General features: G+C 44.2%; 1 long non-coding RNA gene across 1 annotated transcript; it reads left to right on the top strand.

The window, feature by feature from the left end:
- Positions 1 to 753: 753 nt before the first annotated feature.
- LOC309565359 lies at positions 754 to 6,626 on the top strand. Its single transcript, XR_014225806.1, has 3 exons — positions 754 to 854; positions 893 to 1,079; positions 6,401 to 6,626. It is a non-coding gene; the product is annotated as an uncharacterized lncRNA (long non-coding RNA).
- The last annotated feature ends 3,096 nt before the right edge of the window (positions 6,627 to 9,722 follow it).

Genomic DNA, 9,722 nt, shown 5'->3' with positions numbered 1-9,722 from the left:
TGTCACTGTACTGCATTCAAGGTGCAGCCTGGGCTCCACAATGGAGTTGTTCACATACATGTACCTACCCACAGTGAGTGAGTCCATCAGTTAATGTAATAGCTGGCCAGTGGAGAGGTCAGAAAAAATGGCTAAGCTTGTAGTCACTATAGGATGCCAGGGTGGGCCACTGCCTCTTGACAACAAGAGCGTGCCGTAAGCATTGGAGAGCAGAGTTTTGAAGTGGACATTAGTGTAAAAACTCTCTAGTTTAGAAACCCTAGTTATCTGTATGCATGCATTTAAAGTTATTCAGCTGAGAGACTGGCTCCAATTCACATAGATTAAAAAAAAAAATACTTGTCAGCCTGTGCTTGTAGATAACTACACAGTAGTCCATTTTTTAGCTTTGTGACATTGGGCTTATGTAAAAGTGGTACCAGATAAGAGTAGTATCATTGTAGGCTTAGGTTTCCCCAGGCCAGGGTAGTGTCTTTGTAGGTTTAGATGTTCCTAGACCAGAGTAGTATTGTACGATGTAAAATTATGTTTTTTCCAGGCCAGGGTAGTATTATTTTACGATTAGGTTTTTTTCAGGCCAGGGTTTTAACATTGTAGGTTTTTGTTTTTCCAGGCCAAGGTGGCATCTTTGTAGGTTTAGTTTTTCCCAGACCAGAGTAGTGCTATTGTAAATTTATGTTTTTCCAGGCCAGGGTTTTAATATTGTAGGTTTTTGTTTTTCCAGGCCAGGGTGTCATCTTTGTGGGTTTCGATTTTTCCAAATCAGGGTGGCATCTTTGTGGGTTTAGGTTTTCCCAGGCCAGAGTGGTATCAATTTAGGGTTGTTTCCCCAGGCCAAGATAGTATCATTGTTGGTTTTAAGTTTTTCCATGCCAGGGTGATATCACTGTAGGTTTAGGTTTTCCCAGGCCAAGATAGTATCATTGTACGTTTGGGTTTTCTCAATCTAGGGTAGTATCATTGTAGATTTAGGCTTTTCTAGGCCAGGGTGGTATCATAGTAGGTTTAGGTTTTTCCAAGCCAAGGTAGCATCTTTGTAGGTTTAGGGTTGGCCATGATGGTATCATTGCAGGTTTACAGTGCCTTGCGAAAGTATTTGGCCCCCTTGAACTTTGAAACCTTTTGCCACATTTCAGGCTTCAAACATAAAGATATAAAACCGTAATTTTTTGTAAAGAATCAACAACAAGTGGGACACAATCATGAAGTGGAACAAAATTTATTGGATAAATAAATTTGTGCAAAATTATTCAGCCCCTTTACTTTCAGTGCAGCAAACTCTCTCCAAAAGTTCAGTGAGGATCTCTGAATGATCCAATGTTGACCTAAATGACTAATGATGATAAATAGAATCCACCTGTGTGTAATCAAGTCTCCGTATAAATGCACCTGCACTGTGATAGTCTCAGAGGTCCGTTTAAAGTGCAGAGAGCATCATGAAGAACAAGGAACACACCAGGCAGGTTCGAGATACTGTTGTGGAGAAGTTTAAAGCCGGATTTGGATACAAAAAGATTTCCCAAGCTTTAAACATCCCAAGGAGCACTGTGCAAGCGATAATATTGAAATGGAAGGAGTATCTGTAACGCTCCGGCGTTTGTTTAGTGAAATGGATATGCAGCTGCAGAATTTCCACTCAGTAGTCGTGCAGAGATGTGTTGAATCACCATATCCAACTCTCCAGACTCATCATTGTGGCCCAGCCTGCCTCAGCATGCAAATATACAGGCACTCAGTTAAGATGTTCCTGGAGTGATAGGTTGCATACGATAGTATAGAGGTGATGTGCTGAAAGGACAGGCGTGAGTAGTGATAGCAATGATAGGCACTCAATAGTAATGTTCAGGAGTGTTAGCAGATGGTGATAGATAGTATGCAGATAGGTTAGCAATCATGTACAATTAACAGGTGGTAGGGGACAGCAGATGAAGTGTACAGGAATTGCTAACTCAGTGCAAGGATATAGATGCTAGTAGACTCAAGAGCTAGCAATCTATGTAACAGTGCAGATGATAGAAATAGTAATGCATAGATAGCAACAGTCTTTAGTATACAAGAGTAGATAGTGCAAGTTGATAGGAAGGAATCCCCTGCGGGGTACTTATCACCAGGGCCGCTGATAGAAATCATGGGGCCCCCTACAGCCTACCTGACGGGGCCCCCTTTAGCCCAACCCTCAACCCCCGCCCCTGGCCCCTCCCCAGACCCCGCCCTGATGTAAAAATCAGACAGGCTGGTTGTACCCGAGTCGATCTATCACTTGAGTACAATCAGCCATTTTCCAGGCAGACCTGATCTGACCCCCCATTCACTACAAAAGAGCGATGGATCTAAACTGACTTTTTACACCTGCCTACCTCCAATCCGATCTGCTAAGCAAAACAGAAAGGGATCTGTTCCCCTCTGTTTAGTGCAGGGGTGGGGAACCTTTTTTCTACCAAGGGCCATTTGGATTTTTGTAACATCATTCGGAGGCCGTACAAAATGTATGCATAAATGTAATAGGCATTGCTTTGCGGCAAAAAACGCTGTAAAAAAATTGCGTGACTTTGAGGTCACAAAAGTGTGAAAGGGGCCTTCGGAAATCAAGGTATAGTGTGCCCCCTTTCAATGCAGACTGACCACAGCGTGCCCCCTTTCAGTGCGGAGTGACCACAGCGTGCCCCCTTTCAGTGCAGAGTGACCACAGCGTGCCCCCTTTCAGTGCAGAGTGACCACAGCGTGCCCCCTTTCAGTGCAGAGTGACCACAGCGTGCCCCCTTTCAGTGCGGAGTGACCACAGCATGCCCCATTTCAATGCAGAGTGACCACAGCGTGCCCCCTTTCAATGTGGAGTGAGTGATCACAGCGTGCCCCCTTTCAGTGCGGAGTGACCACAGCATGCCCCCTTTCAGTGCGGAGTGACCACAGCGTGCCCCCTTTCAGTGCGGAGTGACCACAGCGTGCCCCCTTTCAGTGCGGAGTGACCACAGCGTGCCCCCTTTCAATGTGGAGTGCCCAGAGCCTGCCCCCTTTCAATGTGGAGTGCCCAGAGCCTGCCCCCTTTCAATGTGGAGTGCCCAGAGCCTGCCCTCTTTCAATGTGGAGTGCCCACAGCGTGCCCCCTTTCAATGTGGAGTGCCCAGAGCATGCCCCCTTTCAATGCGGAGTGCTCACAGCGTGCCCCCTTTCAATGTGGAGTGCCCACAGCGTGCCCCCTTTCAATGCGGAGTGCCCAGAGCATGCCCCCTTTCAATGCGGAGTGCCCAGAGCGTGCCCCCTTTCAATGCAGAGTGACCACAGCGTGCCCCCTTTCAATGTGGAGTGCCCAGAACCTGCCCCCTTTCAATGTGGAGTGCCCAGAGCCTGCCCCCTTTCAATGTGGAGTGCCCAGAGCCTGCCCCCTTTCAATGTGGAGTGCCCACAGTGTGCCCCCTTTCAATGTGGAGTGCCCAGTGTGCCCCCTTTCAATGCGGAGTGCTCACAGCGTGCCCCCTTTCAATGTGGAGTGCCCACAGCGTGCCCCCTTTCAATGCGGAGTGCCCAGAGCATGCCCCCTTTCAATGCGGAGTGCCCAGAGCGTGCCCCCTTTCAATGCGGAGTGACCACAGTGTGCCCCCTTTCAATGTGGAGTGCCCAGAGCCTGCCCCCTTTCAATGTGGAGTGCCCAGAGCCTGCCCCCTTTCAATGTGGAGTGCCCACAGTGTGCCCCCTTTCAAAGTGGAGTGCCCAGTGTGCCCCCTTTCAATGCGGAGTGCCCAGAGCGTGCCCCCTTTCAATCTGGAGTGCCCAGAGCGTGCCCCCTTTCAATGCGGAGTGCCCACAGCGTGCCCCCTTTCAATGCGGAGTGCCCACTGCGTGCCCCCTTTCAATGCGGAGTGCCCACAGCGTGCCCCCTTTCAATGCGGAGTGCCCACAATGCAGTGTGAACAGCGTACCAAGCCCCAGTGCACTTCACTTACCTGTTTTAGCGGCAGCTTCCTCTTCAGTCCCCACGTCTCTTCGAGTCCTCCCGCGTCCCACCTCCTCCTCGGCCAATTGGAGGATCCGTGAGACAGTAGCGAATTTTCATTCGCTATTGTCACACAAATGGGCGGGCTCACCCTTTTTGGCGATTCACAGTGTCAGAACGGAGCCACCGGCTCCTTCTGACACAGTGGCACGGGGGGGGGGGGGGGCGGACAGAACAATCGTGCGGGCCGCATGGGCCGGAGGTTCCCCACCCATGGTTTAGTGGATTAGATGGAAACAGAGGGAAGTCAGATGTAAACAGACTCAGCTCAGCAGGGGGATCAGTGGACAGATCCCCCACTGAACAAGCAGATTCCGCCCTAAGAAGCCTTAATTACAGCAACACAGGCATCTTAAAATCATCAGGATTATGATAACACACAGGCAGGTGCAGGTGCTCTATTATGGCTGGCTCTGTCACAGTGTTTTACATGACATGGCTGTTGGTGGCTGACCTTGTTAACTTATGACCAATAAGTTAACAAAATCAGCACCCAACAGCCATGTCATGTAAAACACTGTGACCGAGCCAGCCATAATAGAGCACCTGCACCTGCCTGTGTGTTATAGATAGTGACATAGTACATTACAATCACTGCTGTATATAAAGATATACATATATTACCCACCCCCAGGCACCCCTGTGCTGAAGCAGCCACTATGAATTCTAGCTTCCCTCTCCTCCTGGACACGGTCACATGACTGTTGCTGCCGCCCACCTCACAGCCTATCACTGTCCTGATCTCTCTCAAGCCGACTTCTGAGTGAAGAGATGAGCGGAGGGATATCACTCTGCCAGTGAAGGAAACAGACAGCAGCAGGCAGCCGGACTTTAAGCAGCCGATCTATGCAGAGCAGGAGCTGAATACACTGGGCATGCGCCGAAAATGAAAAAAAAGTTCCTCCACTCCCACCAACATTACATGCATAAACAAAGAGAGGCTCAGTAGATAGTAATAAAACACCCCCATAAGCTAGAAGGAGCAGCTGAGCGGGGTGTAATTTAGAAAGACCTTCTTTTTTTTTTTTTTTTGCACTGTTTGCACTGATCGTCTGCAAAGCTGCCCGGGCCCCCCCTGCTGAGCCGTGGACGCCGGGCCCGGTACAACAGGGCTGGTTGTACTGGCCTATCAGCGGCCCTGCTTATCACTAGTTGGTTTTAGAGAGATGAGGGGTCCGGTAATGAGGAGAAGGATCGGTAGCGAGATACAGGATCCGTAGCGAGATACAGGAAATAGCTGGAGGCTTCGGCAGCGTCAGACAAGGCTGTGTAACAAGCGGTTTGTACGAACACCTTGTGAGTGAAAACCGGCGATTGAAATAGCCGCTCAGAGCGGCGCCTAGTGATGACGTCACAAGATTTAAAGGGACAGGTAGCTATATGCGGAAGAATTGGGCTGGAAGGGTACCGAAGGTACCAGAATCTTACAGTATCAGACCACTGCAAATCTACAAAGACCTGGCCGTCCCTCTAAACTTTCAGCTCATACAAGGAGAAGACTGAGCAGAGATGCAGCCAAGAGGCCCATGATCACTCTGGATGAACTGCAGAGATCTACAGCTGAGGTGGGAGACTCTGTCCATAGGACAACAATCAGTCGTATACTGCACAAATCTGGCCTTTATGGAAGAGTGGTAAGAAGAAAGCCATTTCTTAAAGATATCCATAAAAAGTGTTGTTTAAAATTTGCCACAAGCTCCCTGGGAGACACACCAAACATGTGGAAGAATGTGCTCTGGTCAGATGAAACCAAAATCTAACTTTTTGGCAACAATGCAAAACGTTATGTTTGGCGTAAAAGCAACACAGCTCATCACCCTGCACACACCATCCCCACTGTCAAACATCACGGTTTGGGCCTGCTTTTCTTCAGCAGGGACAGGGAAGATGGTTAAAATTGATGGAAGGATGGATGGAGCCAAATACAGGACCATTCTGGAAGAAAACCTGATGGAATCTGCAAAAGACCTGAGACTGGAACAGTGATCCAAAACAAAGCAAAATCTACAATGGAATGGTTCACAAATAAACATATCCAGGTGTTAGAATGGCCAAGTCAAAGTCCAGACCTGAATCCAATCAAGAATCTGTGGAAAGAACTGAAAACTGCTGTTCACAAACACTCTCCATCCAACCTCACTGAGCTCGAGCTGTTTTGCAAGTAGGAATGGGCAAAAATTTCAGTCTCTCGCTGTGCAAAACTGATAGAGACATACCCAATTTTTCAGTTTTTTATTTGTTAAAAAAAGTTTGAAATATCAAATAAATTTTGTTCCACTTCATGATTGTGTCCCACTTGTTGTTGATTCTTCACAAAAAATTACAGTTTTATATCTTTAAGTTTGAAGCCTGAAATGTGGCAAAAGGTCGCAAAGTTCAAGGCCGAATACTTTCGCAAGGCACTGTAAGTTTTACCACATCATCTATCTTACCTTTTTATATAGTCAGTTGAAGATGTTTCAGCAAATCTCACAGAAGACATACTCATTTAAAAGGTTTCATGAGTGCAAGATCGCTTTATTTTTAGAGTGGATTTCTGATGGTATTAATTAGTTCACATGTACAAAATAATCAACATATTAATCATTGTTACAAGACTTTATTAAAATAGAAAACCATATAAAGTTAGCGAAACTATACAGTGCACCTAGATTGCTGGAGGATTATTATGAAAACCATTTTTTTCTTCTTATCGTAATGTAAATATTACAAACAGTTCAATAACATTATGTTCTTAATATGAGAATACCTTACACAGACCTTCTCTGTTACTACAAATGACAATATATACCAAAAAGTAGTCTATGATTAAGGATAAATCAAAAAAACTCAAAATGTTGTGGAAAATATTATGTATTTCTGTATGTGGTATTTTAAACTTGTTGCAGTTTATTAAACTCTGCATGAAGTAAATTCAAATTACTATTCTCTTTTAGAATATAATTTTATTTATTCTTTTCTATTCATATTCTTTAGCACCGGAAACTAAAATAAAATGTGACAATAAAAAAAAAAAAAAAAAAAACACCACAAGAAACTACTGTACTTAATTCCAATAAAAAAGAAACTCATTGGGCAGTCAACAGTATGTTAACAAGAGAAAGCACAAATTATTTTGTGAAAACATAAATAACTAACTATGTTAACCTCCAGGAATTTGGAGTCTGGCAAAGTTAGCTTTTTACTAGTACCATGACTTCACTATAAACTGGACCTTTGTTGGGGACAAGATGTTCTATATTTAACAGTGCCCATGAATACAACTTTGGGCTTCATCTACTAAATTGCAGGCAATAGAAGCCAATCAGAGATCAGCTTTCACTACTTTCTTGTAGATAGGCCAATGAAAGATGATTTCCACTTGCAATTTCAATAACCGGTAATAATACACACAATTTAGGTCTACAACAGAATCCGCAAGATAAAGTGAGTTTTAATATCTGAAGCCTTATTACTAAATGGCGGTCAGCTTTTTTGTGTGTCATCCTTCTACAGTAACAAACTGATCTTAATACAGTTCAAAACTAAATAGATACTGTCCAACTAGTTAAATAAAAGAGAAGATAAAATGCAAGCTCTGCTGAATCTATGTGGGCTCCCATTTTAAACCCAATTTTTTTTTTTTTTTTTTACAAAAAAAACAGTCATCATTAGATTTGGGCTACTCTGCATTCCCTGGGATTTCCTCACAAGGAACATGGTAAGTTGTTTTGTGCTTTTTTTTTTTTTGACATAGAAGTAAGGTTTAGTACATTTTTTTTTTTTTTTTTTGTGACGACCCTTTCGATGTTATATAAAAGGATTGGTGACACCTGTGCTCTGCCACCAAACTCAAAAGTAATGCCCACAAATGTGGCTCCTGTGTGAGGAGGAGCAGAGTGGAGGGAATAGACAAAGAAAAATGTGTTTTTATGCTACAAAATGATCACGGTTTTCTGAACAAATACAAGGCATTTGCTCTCCCTAGAATTACATTTTAAATATATCACAAGAGTTCTCATTAAAGAGGAGTTCCGCCTGGGGGAAAAAAAAAAAAAATAAGTTAGCAGATACAAATACTGTAGCTGCTGACTTTTTATAGACACTTACCTGTCCAGGATCAGCTGTCAGGTGCTACCACCACCACCATTTGTCATAAGGGAAACCAGCAGTGAAGCCTTTTGGCTTCACAGCCAGTTCCCTAATGCGCATGCACGAGGCACACTGTGCTTTTCAATTGGCCCAGCAGCGGGGTAAGGAGGAGGGGGTGTGTAATTCTGAGGGATTGCACCATCTCCCAGAAGTGGGGAAGGGTACCTGTCATAAAACAGGTACTCGCTCCCTCCTCCTCCCTGAAAGGTGCCAAATGTGTCACCGGAAGGGGGGAGCAGATCAGCGGAAGTTCCACTTTTGGATGGGACTCCGCTTTAGGTCAGTCATTCTTAAAGTGGATGTAAACCCCATTCATGAAATTGGACCTGGGCACATATATCTGTAGCGTTTACTTATCTCTCTCCAAAGCCCTAAGTCATGTGGCTTTCTGCTGCTTCATTCCTCTGTTATCAGCATGATAACTTCTGAGAAGTTCTAAGACCCAGGAGATAAAAGGAGCCGGAAAATTTGTGTCAAGGTGGGTGCATAGAGATAGATTAGCAGAGAGCTTGTCTATTCACAGCACAGCTCTACAGGTCTCTTCCTTCCTCTGTCTAAGTGTAGGGGGTGTGCCTTTCCCCCAATCAGCTCACACACAGTGTATGCCAAGACTCCACTCCCAGTGCTGAAAACAGGAAGAAAAAATTCTAAACACAATGTTCACTTTCTAAACAGTGTAGAGAGCTGAATACAGCAGATCTATAAATAATAAAAACTTATGTAGGAGGATTTGTTTCATCCCAGTGTATCGCCTGAGGCTGTTCACTTCACTGGGCTTGTGTGAGGGTTTATAACCACTTTAACATGCCAAGCTAGTACTGCATATCACTTGTGTGGCAGATAAGGGAGCAGATGGCAGCTGAGTAGTTAATATATGATGGGTATATTTGAATTATTCTCATCTCCAAGGCACTCTGTGAATATGCAATGCCTGAGATAATAAGCTACGCAGTGTATTTGCTAAAACAAGCTACAATAGAGTACAGAGGTAGACGGTTAGGAAACGATTACAGGACAATCAAGCAGTAGAAAACAGATCAGATTTTTAATTAGTTGATGCACTTTACTAATTACATTTTTAATAATTTTGTCCATCCAAATTTCACACTTTCTGGTGTGATATACTTTACAGCAGATAGCAAGTGAATCTGAAAGCAAAGCGTCCACCAGTGGTCTATCTTGCTGCTCAAAGTAGAATATATTTGCTTGCCTGGAACATTCTACATGGTCGTACTAAAGGTGGGATGGCAGTGGAGTCAAAAGGTGGATCCTAAAAAATGCTAAAGAAGCAAATGCTTTAATATATATGAATTTATTTATATTATATTATTTATTATTGAAAATGAAAACTATTATTTTCTTTATTTTTGGCCTTATTAGAACTTTCACTGGGCCTTCCTCATTAGTCTAGTTTTTGTCTATCTAACCCCCCAAAAAATGTAATAGATCGCAGTTTACTAGTTCTTAGATTTGGGGTGGCTGCATTTGTTTTTTCAGGCCTCCATTTCACCTATTAATCCTGAGAATAACACAATTCTTGTCTTTGAGTGGCTAAGCAATCATCTTCCACTGTATCTATGAAAGCAGACAAAGTAGCCAC

This window comes from Pelophylax lessonae (assembly GCF_965119305.1).
Source record: "Pelophylax lessonae genome assembly, chromosome: 1".
NCBI classification, from domain to species: domain Eukaryota; kingdom Metazoa; phylum Chordata; class Amphibia; order Anura; family Ranidae; genus Pelophylax; species Pelophylax lessonae.
Note: the sequence above shows the minus strand (reverse complement) of the source record. Positions and strands in the feature narration are given on the sequence as shown.